The sequence below is a fragment of the Dermacentor variabilis genome, chromosome 7 (genome assembly GCF_050947875.1).
Source record: "Dermacentor variabilis isolate Ectoservices chromosome 7, ASM5094787v1, whole genome shotgun sequence".
Classification (NCBI taxonomy): domain Eukaryota; kingdom Metazoa; phylum Arthropoda; class Arachnida; order Ixodida; family Ixodidae; genus Dermacentor; species Dermacentor variabilis.
In genome coordinates this window covers 17,331,154-17,349,732 of record NC_134574.1, presented here as the reverse complement: position 1 = coordinate 17,349,732, position 18,579 = coordinate 17,331,154, and the positions used below count along the sequence as shown (strand labels likewise).

General features: G+C 50.2%; 1 protein-coding gene across 1 annotated transcript in view; it reads right to left on the bottom strand.

Annotated features, from left to right (window-relative positions):
* Positions 1-18,579, bottom strand: part of Cda5 (Chitin deacetylase-like 5) — a 345,833-nt gene that overhangs the window by 25,887 nt on the left and 301,367 nt on the right. The gene's annotated exons all lie outside the window — the stretch shown is intronic.

The following is an 18,579-nucleotide window of genomic DNA, read 5'->3' as shown; positions in this document are numbered from 1 at the left end:
GACTGCCTCTCAGTGGAGCACGCGAAGTCCACCGTGGCTATGCCTGCCCCTGCGGTTGACATCAGTCCCACCTTGTCGCCCGTCGAGCGCAACAGCCTCCTTGAGCTCATCGATGAGTTTAAGAGCTGCTTCTCATCAACGTCACGAGTCAGCCAGACGCCGCTCACTAAAAACCGTATTGTCACCGAAGCCGACGCCAGACCAATTCGGCAGAATCCTTATCGTGTAGCACCGAGAGAGCGCGAGGCAATACAAACCCAAGTGAAGACGATGGTTGAGGACGGGGTTATTCGGCCATCTAAGAGTCCTTGGCCATCGCCTGACCTATTGGTGAAAAAGAAGGACAGTAGCCTGCGCTTCTGCGTCGACTATCAAAAACTCAACCAGATCACAAAGAAAGGCGTTTATCCGCTACCGCGTATCGACGATTCACTGGACAGGCTACGAAACGCACGTTACTTTTCGTCGATGGACTTGAAAAGCGGCTTCTGGCAAATAGAAGTTGATGAAAGAGACTGTGAGAAGACCGCTTTTGTGACGCCCGACGGACTATATGAATTTCAGGTGCGCCCCTTTGGTTTGTGTTCTGCGCCCGCAACGTTTCAACGACTAATGGACACGGTACTCTCAGGCCTCAAATGGCAAACTTGTCTGGTGTACCTCGACGAGGTGATTATTTTCTCCATCACATTCGAGGAACACTTACGGAGACTAAAGGCGGTCTTTGAAGCGATACACTCAGCTGGTCCAACTTTAAAACGTGAAAAGTGCAATTTTGGCTTTGAAGAACTTCAATTTCTCAGTCACGTTTTTAGTCGTGAAAGTGTCCGACCTGACCCTGATAAAATCTCTGCCGTTGCTAATTTCCCAACGCCATCAGATAAAAAGGCCATGCGACGTTTTCTGGGCCTTTGCGCCTACTACCGACGCTTTATTACCGACGCTACCAACGCCTACTACCAACGGCATCGCACGGCCATTAGCACATCTCACCAGAGAAGATGTCCCCTTCGTGTGGGGCGAAGACCAGCAACGGGTATTTCACGACCTACGGCAACGGCTGCAGACGCCTCCCGTGCTCGCACACTTTGATGACGACTCTCCTACGATTCTTCGTACCGACGCTAGTAATGTCGGCCTTGGCGCAGTGCTTGTACAGCGGCAGGACGGCACCGAAAGAGTGATTGCTTACGCCAGCAGGACGCTATCAAGGACGGAGGCTAACTATTCCACTACAGAAAAAGAATGCCTCGCACTAGTGTGGGCGTCCTGAAATTTCGGCCATATTTGTATAGTTGGTGTTTCACCGTTGTCAGTGATCATCATGCGCTTTGCTCGCTGGCTAATTTAAAAGATCCAGCTGGTCGGCTTGCGCGCTGGAGTCCTCGGCTCCAAGAGTTTGACTTCACGGTTGTCTACAAATCAGGGAAACGACACACCGACGCCGACTGCCTTTCTCAGTCTCCTGTTGAGACTGCAGTGCACGACGATGATGACGCGGCTTTTCTGGGCGTGGTAGATAGTGGCGCCGTTTCACGCCACCAACGCGAGGACGCAGAACTGGTTCCTCTTTTCGATTACTTGGATGGAAAAACAAGCAGCGTGCCGAGGTTATTCGCGAGAAGGCTGCCTTCGTTTTGCTTGCGCCACGACGTTCTCTATAAAAAAAAGAACTTTTCACCTAGTGGCAGCAGCTACTTACTCGTCATTCCCGCATCTCTTCGCGACGAAGTCCTACATGCCTGTAACAATGAGCCGACCGCTGGTCACTTGGGTTACATTCGCACATTGGCAAGAATTAGGTTAAAATACTATTGGCCAAGACTTGCGTCGATCGTGAAACGTTGCATACAGACATGCCTGGATTGCCAGCGCCGCAAAGCTTTACCCGGCAAGCCAGCTGGACTGCTGCATCCTGCCCAGATGCCGCAAGCGCCGTTCGAACAAATTGGCATGGACCTGTTAGGTCCGTTTCCACTGTCTGCTGCCGGAAATAGATGGATAATCGTCGTCGCAGATTACCTTACTCGATACGCCGAAACAGGTGCTATCCAACGTAGAACAGCAGCCGAAGCAGCGCGATTTTTCATCGAAGCCGTCATCCTAAGGCATGGCGCTCCCGCAGTGGTCATAACAGACAGAGGATCTGCGTTCACGGCTGCGCTTCTGGACACCGTTTTGCGACTAAGTGGTACCACTCACCGAAAGGCCATGGCTTATCATCCCCAAACGAATGGGCTGACAGAACGTTTGAATAAGACTCTGGCAGACATGATGAGTATGTACATCGAAGTCGACCACAAGAACTGGGACGAGATTTTACCATACGTTACATTTGCGTATAATACGGCGCGCCAAGAGACAACATGCGTGATGCCTTTCAACCTCGTTTACGGTCGGGAAGTGACAACAATGTTGGATGCAATGCTGCCAGACGAGTGCGGTGACGACGAGACTGGTGCCGAGGAGTTTACACAACACGCAGAGGAAGCCAGGCAGCTTGCGCGTTTCCGAATTCAAGAATAACAGGAATACGATGCCCGACACTACAATATTCGGCACAGACCCGTCACATACAACGTCGGTGACAAGGTGTGGGTCTGGACTTCGATTCGTCGGTGGGGGCTGTCTGAGAAGCTGCTGCAAAGATACTTCGGCCCGTATACAGTTCTGCGCCGCATCAGCGATGTGAATTATGAAGTTGTCCCCCATAGCCATAACTGCTCCAAACGCCGGCGGCATCTGCCCGAGGTTGTGCACATGCTTCGTATGAAGCCATACTTTTCCTCATGACCTTAATTTTACACCGTCTGTGCACAACCTTCGGACGTTAGTGTATCGGGACGATGCCTAACGTCCGATATATATATATATATACACACACACAGGTTGCCATACATAATTTGCGACAAGGTTCCAAGATTAAACGCACTCCCGACGCGAGTTCAACCGAATGCATGATGTTGGCACTGACCTGGAGTTACTCACGGTATATTTTATTTCCCCTTAAATAACGGATAAGTCATGTTTAATTAATCACATTTTTAAGTATTGACTGCAGACCCCAAGTGCGATACGCAAAGTTGTAGAGCACCTTGAGAAACCTCAATAAATTGTTTCCAACACGATATATCTCCCGTGGTTCTTTTTTCTGCGTTCTCAAGAAAGCTCGCGAAATATGAAAAAAATACCACGTGACGGGGCGCTTGCGCACTGTTATTGTGCTGCTCTCAAGCGTGCGATGGAAGAACAAGGCCGGCTGCAGCTAGAGTAGCCTGCGACAGGGCGTTGTGTCTCGTTTAGATATCTGGTTATGCGGCTCCTATCGCATGATGGTGCAAACGCATGCTGCTGGCCGAGCGTTGCCAAAGCGATAAAGCATCTAAGGACACGAAAAAGAAAAGACAAAAGCATCATTTCGATTCTGCTTGAAATAAGGAAAGGGCGAAGCGCGTAGGAACGATGGAAGGTGATAACGGATGCAACAATTTCGCCTTTTTACACAAATGACCTTGTAGTTTTCGAATTGAACAATGATCCTACAACTTGAAACCTTAGGGCTACAATAATAGCGGATAAATCAAACGGAGACAAAACTAACTAATGGTAAAAAAGAAAGTTGACTATATTCAAGGGAGATTACGCGTGTCCTCTTCAGACGATGACTCTTTACGCACTGGCCCCTTCTGCTCCCCTTCTCACACTTACCTTATACCAGATGTTCTTTTTTGATCTCACCACCCGCACATGCGCATCGCTTCGTGGTCGCAGTATCCGGTGGTCACGTCTGGCTTCACACTTGTGCACCGTGACCGGCGCGTCAGTCCCCGAAAGAGTGTGCGCGCAGGCTGTCCCAGTTTACCAGATGTAGATCATACCTTATGTACATCGTGTGAACCAATCCCAGTAAACTGCAATATATCCAGTACTCCTCAGGCACCCGTATCCCTGCGTGTTCTACAGAGCAACGCTATTTGGCTGTGACCAACGTTGAGCAGCAGATATGGCTTACTCCAGTGAGGAAAGAGCGGATATGATTTTGGCTCTAGGTGCGTCAAGTTGACATAGAAGGCACGCAGTTGAACTATTTGAAGGCTGGCATCCAGGTACGAGTCCGAGCTCAATGAAAATTATGCGTGCATATGAAACGCTGAGACATACTGGGAGTTTTACGAAGAAACCACATAAATTTTCAATCCTGGGCGAGAACATGGAGACAGATATTCTGTCAAACTTTTTTTCAAACTCCGATGCAAGTGTTCGTAGTGTGGGTGCTGAAGTTGGAGTGTCAGTCTTCAGTGTGGAGAGTGCTTAAAAAAGCAACTTCATCCGTACCACATGCAGCTGCACCAGATGTTGGAGCCCCGCGATTTCAAAAATCGAAAGGACTTTGCAAACTGGATCATAAGCAAGGCGGAAGAGGGCCCAGGCTTTGTCAACAATATAGTGTGTACCGGTGAAGCTACCTTCGCACGTAATGCCCAAGTGAACATCCACAATGCGTACTATTAGAGCGACGTAAACCCTCACTGGGTTTGGAGACACATCACCAATATCAGTGATCAGTTAATGTGTGGTGTGGAATTTACGGTGGCACTATCATTGGCCCCGTGTTTTTTGATAATACGCTTACAGGCGAAAGATGCGTCAACGACATCTTTGATTTGGCGCTTGAGGATTTTTCTTTGAAGTTCCACTGGCTAGGGTCAAGGATATGTGGTGTCAGCATGATGGTGCTCCCGCACATGGCAGCAGCAACGCTCGCAAATGGCTGCATGAAGTATTCCCGCAGCAGTGAATTGGACGGCATGGGCCCATTGCTTGGCCGGCACGGTTGCCTGATTTAACTCCCCTCCATTTCTTTCTCTGGGGCTATGTCAAGAATCAAGTATAGCGGACACCAACCACCACGTCAGAGAACCTAAAAGAAAAAATAAGACAAGTCTGCAACTCCATCACTGATACCATGAGCAAGAACCTCTCGGAAAATGTGCCTATGACATGCCAAATGTGCGCTACAGCAGATGGTGACCTCTTGGAACACGCATTATAATGAAAGGGCGCTAGGGCCCACAAAGCGCTAGGGCGCTTTTTGGGCCCTAGCGCCACCTCCCCACCCAACCCCATTACACTTCATTGGCAGGCTGCCAGCTCTTTCCCCCATTTCAAGCATAAAAAAAATAAAGCTATGTTTTGTTCTCTTTCGTCTCCATAGACGCTTTATTGCTTCGGCAACGCTCGGTCAACAGCAAGCACTTGCACCGTCATGGGATAAAAGCCGCATGCCCAGATACCAACACGAGGCATAACGCCCAGTCGCGGCGCAGTCTCGCTGCGGTCGACCTTGTTCATCCATCGCACGCTTGAGAGCAGCACAACAGTGCACAATCGCCCCGTCACGTAGTATTTGTCATATATCAATGACTTTCCTTGGAACGCGGGAGAAAGGACCAGGTGACATATATCATGTTGGAAACCATTTATTGAGATGTTTCTCAAGGTGCTCTATAACTTTGCGTATAACACTTGGGGTCTGCAGCCAATATTTAAAAAGTTGATTAATGAAACATAACTAATCCGTTAGTTAATGGGAAAATAAAAGATTAGCCTGAGCAACTCTAGGCATTCACATTACGCATTCGGTTCAACTTGCGTCCGGAGTGCCTTTCATGCTTAAAACTTTGGCTCAAGTTATACGAGACAACCCCTCCCCCCCCTCTCTGTCTCTCTCTCTCTCTCTCTCTCTCTCTCTCTCTCTCTCTATATATATATATATATATATATATATATATATATATATATATATATATATATATATTGCGATGAGGTTTATTCTCGTTCACAACGTTGTGGAACGCTAGGTAAATCAAGGCACTGCAAGGGCTTTCCGAAGTACGGGGGTCGCTCGAGATCACGGCACGGCCCTTCGTCTTCCTCTTCAGAAGGCACACACACAGGGGCGCGTCTGCTTCATTACAATGCCCCGTGAGCGAAGCGTAGCCATCATGGCGACTCAGGGCGCGGAGAAGATGAGCGGATCATAGTACGGTTTCAGGCGGTTGACATGTACTGTCTCTCGCCCACGACGACGCAGGTCTGGTGACACTGTGAGCGGCTCGACGATGTAGTTGACCGGTGAAGTGGCCTCGATTATACGGTATAGACCGTGATAACGCGCCAGGAGTTTGGAAGAAAGGCCAGGAATGTGGGCTGGTATCCAAAGCCACACAAGCGAACCAGGAGCAAAGTTGTGCGGTGGTTGATGAGCACGGTCATGTCTTATCTTTTGACGTTCTTGAGTCTCACTAGTCAGGGCACGTGCCAGCTGACGGCAATCTTCAGCATATTTGACGACTTCGGAAAGCGTATACTCTGTAGCGTCAGGTTGGTACGGCAGTATGGTGTCCAAAGGGCATGAAGGCTCACGGCCATACAAAAGGAAAAAGGGGGAAAAGCCGGTGGTCGATTGCGTCGCGGTGTTGTACGCGAACGTAACAAAGGGCAGTACGGTGTACCAGTTGGAGTGGTCGGAGGAAATATACATCCGCAACATGTCGCCAAGTGTGCGATTGAAGCGGTCGGTCAGACCGTTGGTTTGGGGATGGTACGCGGTCGATTTGCGATGAATTATCCTGCACTCAGCGAGGAGGGCTTGGATGCCCTCCGACAGGAAGACACGGCCCCTATCACTCAGTAATTCTCGGGGAGCACCGTGGCAAAGAACAGAATTGTGAAGGATGAAAAAACCAACGTCACGGGCGGTCGCTGCTGGCAGTGCTGCAGTCTCAGCGTAGCGAGTAAGGTGATCTACGCCGACAATAATCCACTGATTTCCACGCCCGCTGCATGGAAACGGGCCGTAGAGGTCGATGCCGACGCGGTCGAACGGACGAGACGGGCATGGTAGCGGCTGCAACGGTCCTGTGAAACGCTGTGTAGGTGCCTTGCCTTGTTGGCATGTAGTACAACACTGAATGTACTTTTGCACAAAGTTGTACATGATTTTCCAATAATAGCGCTGCCGCAACCTTGTGTAAGTTTTGAGGACGCCGGCATGAGCGCTTAGGGGATCAGCGTGAAAAGACGCGCAGACGTCAGAGCGCATATGACGAGGTATAGCGAGGAGCCATTTGCGTCCGTCGGGCATGTAGTTTCGGCGATATAGAATGTTGTCCCGCACGGAAAAGTGGGTTGCTTGGCGGCGCAGTGCTCGTGTTGAAGGGACATCAGACGGAGCAGCACCTAGTCAAGTAACATAGCAAGGGATGGGTCCTTGCGCTGCTCTGTGAGCATGTCAGTGATGGTGAACGGTGACAGGGTGGACGAGGAAGCTGACAACGACACCAAATCAGGCGTCAGTGGGGAGCGAGAGAGCGCATCAGCGTCGGAGTGCTTGCGACCGGAGCGGTACATGACGCGGATGTCGTACACTTGCAAGCGAAGCGCCCAACGTCCCAAGGGTCCAGACGGGTCTTTCAAGGAAGAAAGCCAACAAAGGGCATGGTGGTCAGTAACAACGGCGAAAGAACGGCCGTAAAGGTATGGGCGAAACTTGCTTAGTGCCCAGATGATCACTAGACGCTCCTTTTCTGTGACGGAGTAGTTTAATTCTGCTTTCTTTAGAGTACGGCTCGCATAAGCGACGGCGTATTCATCATAGCCAGCTTTCCGTTGCGCTAAGACCGCGCCAAGGCCAACTCCGCTGGCGTCAGTATGGACTTCCGTGGGAGCATCAGGGTCGTAGTGGCGAAGAATCGGTGGTGAGGTCAACAAGTGGCGCAACTGCTGAAATGCTGCATCACATTCAGTTGACCATGCTGCTATGCCGTTACTGGCGGAAAGTAAACTTGTCAAAGGCGCCATGATGGATGCGAAATTGCGCACGAAGCGACGAAAATAAGAACATAAGCCAATAAAACTTCTGACGGTTTTGATAGACGTGGGCCTTGGGAACTCTGCAACAGCGCGGAGCTTGTCAGGATCCGGGAGGACGCCGTCTTTTGAGATACTGTGACCCAACATGGTTAGCTTGCTTGCAGCAAAGCGGCAGTTTTTGAGGTTAAGCTGTAGACCGGCAGAGGCGAGACAGGTCAGAATGTCATGCAGGCGAGCGAGGTGCGTCGGAAGATCGGTTGAGAAGACGACGATGCCGTCGAAGTAACATAAACAGGTCTTCCATTTGTGGCCACGAAGGATGTTGTCGATCATGCGCTCAAAAGTAGCAGGCGCGTTGCACAGACCGAAGGGCATGACGTTAAACTCGTAGAGGCCATCGGGTGTAACGAATGCGGTTTTCGGACGGTCAGGCTCGGCCATTGGAACTTGCCAGTACCCGGAGCGCAGATCCAAGGAACTGAAGTATTCTGCGCCTTGTAAACAGCCGAGAGCGTCATGGATTCGAGGCAGAGGATAAACGTCTTTCCTCGTTATCTTGTTTAGGCGTCTGTAGTCGACACAAAAGCGAATGGAGCCATCTTTTTTCCTCACCAACACGACAGGTGAAGACAAAGGACTTTGAGAGGGACAGATGACTTTACGTTTGAGCATGTCGTCCACTTGCTCCGTGATGATACGGCGCTCTTCGGCAGAGACACGATACGGGCGCTGTCGCAAGGGGGATTGGGAACCGGTGTCGATGATGTGAGAAACACCGGTGGCACGGCCCAGTGACGTCTGATGACAGTCGAAAAAAGAGACAAACTTGTGAAGGAGAGCGGGAAGTTGGCGGCGATGAGATGGGGAAAGTGCAGAATCGATGGCGTTGTCAAAACATACTGAAGGTGATGAGCCGAAGACCGAAGCGATGGCGTCAACGTGACGGAGGGAGTCGGCAGGAACATCGAGGTCGTCGACGTAGTCGACCGTTCGGGAGTATCCTACTGTCTCTCCACGCAATAGGCTGTTCGGGTACTGGTAGTAGTTGGTGACCAGCATCACAGTTGACCCAGATGTTACAGTAAGCACGGCAAACGGAAGAACAATGCCCTTGCGTTGAGCAAACACATCGGACGGCGTGAACACTACGGTGGCGTCAGATGCGCAATCAGACGACAAGACAACAGCCATCGACGACTCAGGAGGTATGGTTGTGTCGGCATCAACAGTGAGTTTGTTGGCAAAATGAGGAGAGCTGGTCGGCAGTGATTCACATAGTGGTAAAAGCGACACTTCTGCACGCGAACAGTCAATGACAGCATGATGACGTGACAGGAAATCCCAACCAAGGATGGGGTCGTGAGAGCACGATGGTAGCACAAAACACTCGATTATGTACAGAACGTCGTTGATGACGACACGGGCCGTGCATACAGCTGAAGAGTGAATTCGCTGCGCTCTGGCAGTGGCGAGCACCAGGCCAACACGAGCTGTAGTCACTTTTCGTAGCTTGCGGCAAAGGCCCTCGTAAATAACGGAAACGGCTGCTCCGGTATCGACTAGTACCACTGCTGGTACTCCCTCTACAAAAACGGTAATTACATTTTGCGGCGAAAATTGAGGTCTTGAAAACGTCGATGTATTTGCAGTTCTTGCCTCAGGAACTGCAGCAGTCAGTTTCCCTCTTCAGTGGGAACTCGACGACGCAGGGGCGAAATCGAACGCCGACGAGGGGAAGGGGAACGCCGAGTTTCCAACCGGCGATCAGTGTCGAGACGTCGCGGTGATAATGGAGGCGTGGCGGCGTATTGTGGCGCGTAGCTGGGCGTGTCAAAGCTGGTACGCGCAGTTGAGGCGCGGCGGCGACAGAAGCGCGCCACATGGCCAGCAATACCGCAGGCGAAGCAGATAGGATGGTTGTCTTGAGTGCACCACGTCTCGGTGGGACGATAAAAGTGTGGTGACGGTCGGGCAACTGTAAATGAAGCCGGATGCATGGGCGATGAAAAGGAAGCTGTCTGCGCAAGTGGCCGTGCAACCACGGCTGCATAACTGAGCGGAAGCGACGTAGAGTGATTGGCAAAGTTGGTATGGGCCAGCGGCACACTCATAGGGTTGGGTGGGGGGGGGGTTGTAGGAGCTGCAGGGAGCGCTTCAGATATCTGATTTCGGATGGCTTCCTGCAGCGTTGGAGGAAAAGCTGCCGTAGGTGCGTCACTGTGAGGCAGCAGTGAGAGCTGCCTGGCCACCTCTTCACGGATAAAATCTTTGATATGCTGCGAGAGGGTCGAATTGGTTATTTCGGTAGAAACCGCGATGCTCGAGACGGAATCGGCGTGCTGAATGTTCTGGCGGGCGATGGAACGTTGGCGGCGCAGCTCGTCAAAGCTCTGGCAGAGGTTAATGAGGACGGATACGCTAGTTGGGCTTTTGGCGAGCAACATCTGGAATACGCTGTCCTCGATGCCCTTGAGGATGTGTTTGATCTTGTGATCCTCTGACATGCTGGGATTTACCCGCTTGCACAAATCGAGAACATCCTCGATGTAGCTGGGGAATGTCTCTCCAGGCTGCTGTGAGCGCTGGCGTAGACGAAGTTCAGCGCGTAGCTTACGCACAGCTGGGCGATTAAACACTTTAGCGAACAAAGTCTTAAACGCGGACCAGCTTGTAAAGTCTGATTCGTGGTTGAAGAACCAAAGTTTGGTTACGTCGGCGAGGTAGAACGGCACGTGGATCAGCTTAGACTGGTCATCCCATTTGTTATGGGCACTTACACGTTCGTACGATGAGAGCCAGTCTTCCACGTCGTGTTCGGCGGTCCCACTGAAAATGGGTGGGTCGCGTTGACGAGGGACGCCGGCGCAGATGACAGTGCAGGCATAGTGCAAGGCGATCTTGTTAGCAGGGTTCGAGTGCGAAGCTCCAGGACGACGCGAAGGATCTCAGCAACCTTCACGAAATGCGATGAGGTTTATTCTCGTTCACAACGTTGTGGAGCGCTAGGTAAATCAAAGCACTACATGGGCTTTCCGAAGTACGGGGGTCGCTCAAGATCACAGCACGGCCCTTCGTCTTCCTCTTCAGACGGCACATACACAGGGGCGCGTCTGCTTCATTACAATATGTTTCTATTGTTCTATTGCCAATCTATCGATAATTACCTTTTTTTTCTGTATATTAATCTTCAACCCCACTCTTACGCTCTCTTTGTTAAAGTCCTCAATCGTTTGTTTTAACTCATCCCAAGTGATGCTGAACAGGACAATGTCATCTGCCAACCGAAGGTTGCTGAGATATTTTCGGTTGATCCGTACTCCTAAGCCGTCCCAATTTTATAGCTTGAATAGTTCTTACAAGCACGCAGTGAATAGCATTGAAGAGATTGTATCTCCTTATCTTACCACATTTTTTACAGATACCTTACTATTTTTTTTGTGGAGAATTAGAGTAGCTGTCGAATCTTGATATATATTTTGCAAGATATTTACGTAAGCCCCCTGTACTCCTTGATTACGTAATGCCTCACTCACTGCTGGTATCTCTACTGAATCAAATGCATTTTCGTATTCTATGAAAGCCATGCAGAGAGGATGATTGTAATCTGGAGATTTCCCAATTACCTGCTAGATGAATGTGATCCATTGTTCAGGATCCCTTTCTGAAGCCAGCCTGTTCCCTTGGTTGAGTGAAGTCAAGTGTTGCCCCTATTCAATTGGAAATCATCTTGGTGAATATTTTATACCATACTAGAAGTATGGTTATGGGCGCATAATTTTTTCCATTCTTTAACGTCTGCCTTTTTGTGGATTAGTGTATTGTTGGCATTCTTCCAGTTCTCTAGGACCCTTGAAGTCGTGAGACACTTCGTATAAAGAGCCACAAGCTTTTCAACCATGATGTCTGCTCAATCTTTGATTAAAGCGACTGTTATTCCATCTGCTCCTGCTGCCTTTCCTCGTTTCATGTCTTCTGAGGCCTTTCTATCTTCCTGGCAAGGTATAGTAGGAGCCTCTGTAACCTGCCAGGATACTTTCATTGAAAGTACCCTGGCTGCTCTTGGTATTGTACAGATCAGTACGGAATTCTTCCGCTACTTTTACGATGTCTTCGAAAATACCGATGAAATTACCCTGCTTATCTATCAGTGTATTCATCTTGACTAGTACTATGAAAAGTTTTCATCTCACTGATTTCATGCTGCGTCTATTTATTGCTGCTTCCTCAGACTTTCTTACGTTATAATTTCGAATATCCGTTTTGTTCTCCTTATTGATTAGTTTTGACAGTTCCGTGAGTGCTATTTTATCTATAGAGTTGGACTGTTTCATTCTTTGTCGGTTATTTATTAGGTCCTTCGTTCCTTGGGAGAGCTTACCTACTCCTTGGTACATTGCCTCCCACTTCCATTGCTGCTTCTGAAGCCGGCCTAGTTACAGTTTCATTGATTACCTCTATGTCATCAGCTCTCTCTGTTCTATGGCTGCATATTTACACACACACGCACACACACGCGCGCACACACACACACACACACACACACACACACACGCACACACGCACACACGCACGCACACACACACGCGCGCACACAAGGCGAAGAGTTTCGTGTCAGGACCGGCCTTCGTCGGAGTAATATATATCGTACTTGACATTATCGGCGCCGGCACAGTGAAGTGGGGAAGAAGAAGACGAACTAGTAGTGCGCGCTCGATCGCTGTGCAGCTGAGACTGCCCAGTTTTACTGGTATTCTGCCAGGCAGCCTGCGCACTTTACATACAAGAACATCCCGCGGCATTTCATGGAGGTTGCTGGGCACCCGTCTTCACAGCCCTGGAGCTCCGAAGCCGTACGTTACCATCTGCGTCCACAATGATTGACGGCGCCGGCCCCTCGGAAGCCGCTCCTGCCCCCAGGGCTGTCGTATGTTCTGGTGCGGTACGTCATCGTGACCCTGCGACCTTCAGTGGCACCGACGATCACGACCTGGAGGACTGGCTTGCAGAGTGTGAACGCGTTAGCGCATTTAACACGTGGAATGACCGCACCAAGCTAACCAACGCCATCTTTTCTCTGACCGATGTGGCTAATTCGTGGTTCAGAAGCCACAAAGCTGATTTTACAACCTGATCAGCATTCAAAGAGGCGCTCAGTTCGTTCTTCGGTCTTCGCGCTTTGTGCAGACTCCGCGCTGAACACCGTTTGCGTGGTGGAGCTCAACAAAGCGGTAAGACCTTCACGAGCTACATTGAGGACGTCATCGAGCTCTCTAAGCCCGTGAGTGCGTCTATGACCGAAGCAGATGAGGCATATGATGAAAGGCATAGACAACGATGCCTTCTATATGCTCGTGACAGGCCCCGCAAACAGTGCCTTTTAACCCGTGGCACGAGTTCGCAATGCCCGGAGCTCTCTGCCTTGGAGCCCGGATGTGTTTCTGCTGATCTTTCCGGCCTGCTGCCGCAGATTCAGCAATACATTCGGGATGAACTGGCTTGTCAGCTGTCTGTTTTGGCATGTGTTACTTAACGTGCTTCCACACTAGACCCTTCGCTCTGTCGTGTAATCCAGCCGCAAGTTGCTGAGGCGCTTCCACCTCCCTCTTAACTGCCGCCTGTGAGTGCACCTCTAACCTACACTGCCGCTCCTAACCGACCTCCTGCGCGACCGATGCCTACTACCTCCAGACCAGCGGCCATCTGGTACGCCCGGCTCACCTACCGTCGTCTCACCTTCTGGACCTTCCATTAACCCCCAACATACTCTTGGCAGGCTCGGTGACTGCACCTCAACGAAGCCATCTAATCCGGTAATCTTTGGTGTGCAGACGATCGTCCGTATGTTTGCCCATCTGCTACTATCGACCTCAGCGCGCATCCCTTCCGGTGTGCTACCGGAGTGCGCACTGCCGTGCTCCGAAGCGACTTAGCCTGGAAGCTTGGGCTTGTTGGTGATTCATTGGAAAAACGGACGCCGAGCAAGAAAGCCAGGGACGCGGGAGAGCGAAACGCAGGATGCTCCCAGCTGTCCCTCATGGACTGTCCGCATGGGATGACCGTGCTGCCAGGGTAAATGTGGCTACGGAAACCAAAGGCATCATGGACGATCACATAATAATAATAATATTTGGGGTTTTACGTGCCAAAACCACTTTCTGATTATGAGGCACGCCGTAGTGGAGGACTCCGGAAATTTTGACCACCTGGGGTTCTTTAACGTGCACCTAAATCTAAGCACACGGGTGTTTTCGCATTTCGCCCCCATCGAAATGCGGCCGCCGTGGCCGGGATTCGATCCCGCGACTTCGTGCTCAGCAGCCCAACACCATAGCCACTGAGCAACCGCGGCGGGTTGACGATCACATCATCATGGACGTCAACAGTCTCATCGGATATATAAGCGCTCGCGGCACCAGCATCGCCCCATGGGCTCGGTGACTGCAGCTCAAGACAGCCATCTGACCCGTTGATTTTTGCGATGCAGGTTAGAAAATCCTAAACGCTGTTCACCAAAAAATCGAGCAATTATGTTTTGGTGCAGCTTCCGGCCCCACGGTGCTGTTTTGCCATTGCTGCTGAGTGTGCTCCTGTTATTCATTCTATGATCGCATTATCGAGAGATATTGAAACGAACCCGGGTCCTAACGGAAATGATGCTCTGCTCGCAGAGCTTCAGAAGTTATCCGTAGGCCAGACCACGTTAATTACCAATCTACAGGGCCTCAAATCCCAGATAAGTACTACTGATAAAACAGTAACCGGCTTATGCAAACCAATGGCCGATCTAGAAATACAGTACTAAGCACTTCCCCTCTGAAACAACATTGAAAGGATGCGGGAAGACAGAAGGAGTATGTCCCGCACAACTGAGGAAATAGAAAACCGTCTGGAATACGCGGAAAACATATCACGCCGAAATAACTTGATCTTCTATGATATCTGTGACCCTACTGACAGCGAAATATGGGCCGAATTCAAAAAAAATTATCACTGATTTCTGCGGCAATAAGCTGGGAATAACCGTGGAAGATCATTACTTAGAAAGAGCTCATCGCCTCGGTCGTCATTCAGGTGGTAAAAATCGTTTCAAAATCGTGAAATTTACGCGTTCCAAAATCAAAGACGCAATCCTATGAAATGTCTGTAAACTAAATAAAATACTGACTTTGGCAATGGTGAGGAATTTTAGTTCCCCGTTCAACAGCGTTGAAATGACGTCGAAGATTGGCTCGCATCCTACGAACGTGCGAGTGCCCACAACAAATGGGACGATACTCATAAACTTGAGAACACGGTCTTCTACCTCACGGGCGTCGCGAACGCGCGGTTCCTGAACCACGAATCTGACCCTCGCAGCTGGTCCGGCGTCGAGACAAGGTTCACGCAAGTTTTCGGTCGCCCCGTTGTGCGCAAGCTTCGTGCCGAGGAGCGCTTGCGCAACCGTTCCCAACAGCCCGGTGGGAACTTGACCAACTACCTAGAAGACGTCATCGATAAGCGCGTCAATGCATCAATGACGCAACCCGTAAAGATCGGTCATATCGTGAAGGGCATCGTAGACGACGCCTTTCAATTTCTCCCGTCGAAAAGCGCGCAGCCCATCGTAGAAGTTGCTTAGCTTTGTCAGAGTTATGATGAGCTCCATAGACAACGTCTCTTGACCCGAGGTTATTCCACCCAAGGTGCCTCGTTTTCGAGCTTAACTTTCTGCGGCCCCCTACTCTGCGGGATTAAAGAGTTCATTTGAGCCGGAGTCACTCTGCAGCTGTGTCTACTCGCTGCCGTCCCAAACCTTACGCCATCGTTGGCTCCAACCCTTCGACAAGTACCCGAGGGAAACCCAGAGTGCACCGCCGCTCCACCTACGCCAAACTTGTATCGCAGACCCTGCCGCCGACGTTCTCGACACCCTTGCCACCCAGTGTACCATACGTCGGCTTCCTCCTGCGTTTCGAGTTTTTTCTCTTGTTGTGTTTGCCACGCGTGTTTACATAGTCAGCTTAAGTTTACTGCAAAAATAATGCCACTAAAGCTACAAGCCGTACACTTGGTCTAACATTCTAACCTTTTGCTATCACATTCGTTGTCTTGCCTTTATGACGAAATTTTTAAAGCGTTAGCATTCTGGCCTTGACGCACTTTCCGAGGGCTATGCCTCTATCCATCTATGCTTGTGCCTATATAAGTTTGTATCTAAATGTTTTCCCGTACACTTGGGTCACGGAATATGCGGCATTGTGTGCACACGCGCCGCTTTTCAACGAACATCTTTCATGCCGACGTGGATAGCTGCATACGTGGGGCTGGGTAGATGTCGATGTTTGACGAAACAATTTGACGCCGACTTGGAATAGTGGATAGTGTCACTCGGCTCGTGCTCGTCTCTAATGAACCTCTTTGTTGCCCAGTTGGGTAATTAGATATGTCGCACTGGGAGTGTACCGCGCTACAATGACGAGAACGACCTTTTAATTTTCTGCGGTGCCGAGCAGGATCAAACCCACGTCACGACGGTTTCTCAAGGACAGCAATCCAACGCATTAGCAGGCTGCGTCACAAATGCGCTGGGCCGCTCTTCAGTGAACCTCTCCTAACGACGGTCACTAAGCATGTGTCACTGAGACAAGCGAGGGAACAATTCTCAGCGTTCACGGCCACCGGCACGAACTTCTCGTTTCGAACAACGCCACGCACGGAGTTTCTGGCAGTGCCACTAGATGGCTCAGCGTGCCAACAAAATAGCACGCCGAAAAAGCCCCGTTGCCGCATGAAGCGTTTTGTCAGCTTTCGCACAAACCGGCGCGCCATGCATGTCGGAGGCCTCGCTCAGGCTTCGCAGTGGTGGTGCAAGATTGCACCGCCTATTCTTAGGGAAGCGCGAAAGAGGAGATCTGCTACAGTACAAGCCTCACGCACAACTCGTTTTTGAAGGTCGCAGTACGTCGTGTCGCAATATTGAATAAATGCCAACGCATTACCGTCGACAGTTATCGTGAGAAGCATTACTTGTGCCATAGTTTTTTAAAGAATAAATCAATAAAATCATAGAGTGGCTGGATTCAAACAAAGAACCTCTGAGATAAAAATTGGGCGAGTTCGCGAAGCTTAATGCTAGCTTAGTACACAGCGCTGTATTGTATCTCCGGGCGCTATAACGTAAAACTATTCCAAACTTTCCTATTCCAATTCTGCAATCAGCCCACCGCGATTGGTCAAAAACTTTTTTCGATCACCCCCACTTCACCTGTCTGTCACGCGACGTCACGAAAACCACGATACCTCCCCATCTGATATGATGTGTACACACTGATGATGCCTAAACTGACCGAACAAAGCAAGAATAGTTATTTCTGATTCGACACCTTTTTGCGATTAGCCCTGGGCAATTGGTCAAAAGTTTTCGGGCTGCACCCACTTCACCTGCCTCTCACGCGACGTCACAAAACCACTTAAACTTACCGCGTAAAAGTGACGCGTACGTGTTAAAGATGCATTAATATGCCGAACAAAGCTGAATTTCCTTCTGAATAGCCGCAGGCTGCCCCGTTCCCAAAGCAATAAAAGATGGATGCCTCCGATCGCTCCGGCAGTGGCTACTCGCCCCTGCCGGAGAGCATGGGTTTATTTGCGTGTAATAAAACTTTTTGCGTGGCCGTACATGGTTTTCGAGAACTTTCGGCATGTTTACGACATCATTCTGCCAACTCTTCTTTCCTGAGGATCCGTTTTAGCGTCATTCTTAAGCTTCCGTTGCATGCCGCTGCGATCGTCGACGAGCCATCGCAAGCTAAGTAAGAGAAAGCGGACCAATCGCAGACGCCGGCCCCACCCTCTTCATCCGGTTATCGATATTCAGTGCAGTGGCTCGGCGCCATCGAATCCGTCTCCAATTGAGCATGCTCCTAGCCTCTTGTGAGCCAATTAGATAAGGCAAGCCGCTCAGTGCAGGCAATGTTATTCGTTTTTCAAGCAAACGAAAGTGACCTTCTATGAACGAGGGGAGCATTTGATTGGTTTGCTCAGAAAACCCTGCGGGTGACCGCCCGATGCTTGCGTCGGCGGTTATGCAAATTTGACGCCAGAAGATTAGAATAAAAACATATTGGAATAGTTTTACGTTATATGGCCCCCCTTCTGTTCCTTTTGCCCGCGTCTGTCGCACTGTGCACACAAGAGCGACAGTAACTGGTCTCTTCCATGGCAAACGTCGATAAGATATCAGACGAGTTTATTTTGGGTCGTTGGCCTAATGCGAACAGCCCAGCCTATATTACCAGTGCCGCTATAGCCTTTCTACAAGCCACTGGGCTGGACGCAGGGCTTTAGAGATGCTACAACGTTGTGATCTTGTATACGCGCACCTCCTCCTCATATCGTCATCCCTAATCATCAGCCCTTTTCCTATCCGTGCCTTTTCCCCAGTGTAGAGTGGTAGGCCAGGGTAAGGTATAGCTCAGGCCGACCTCTCTGCCTTTCCGTAAACAATAATGTTTTCTCTCTCTCTCTCTCTCTCTCTCTCTGTAACGCTGTAGCTCTCATAAAGAGAACCTCTCACACAGAAGCCCGATACAGTAACCATTAGGCTACTCAGGCCTTCCCCCACAGTGGCGTTCCTCATAAATGCATCCAAGTGTTGGCAGGTAAAACCGAGGAAGTTCATTAAAAATTATTTACCACATCATCATACGCGCAATGTGGGCCGAT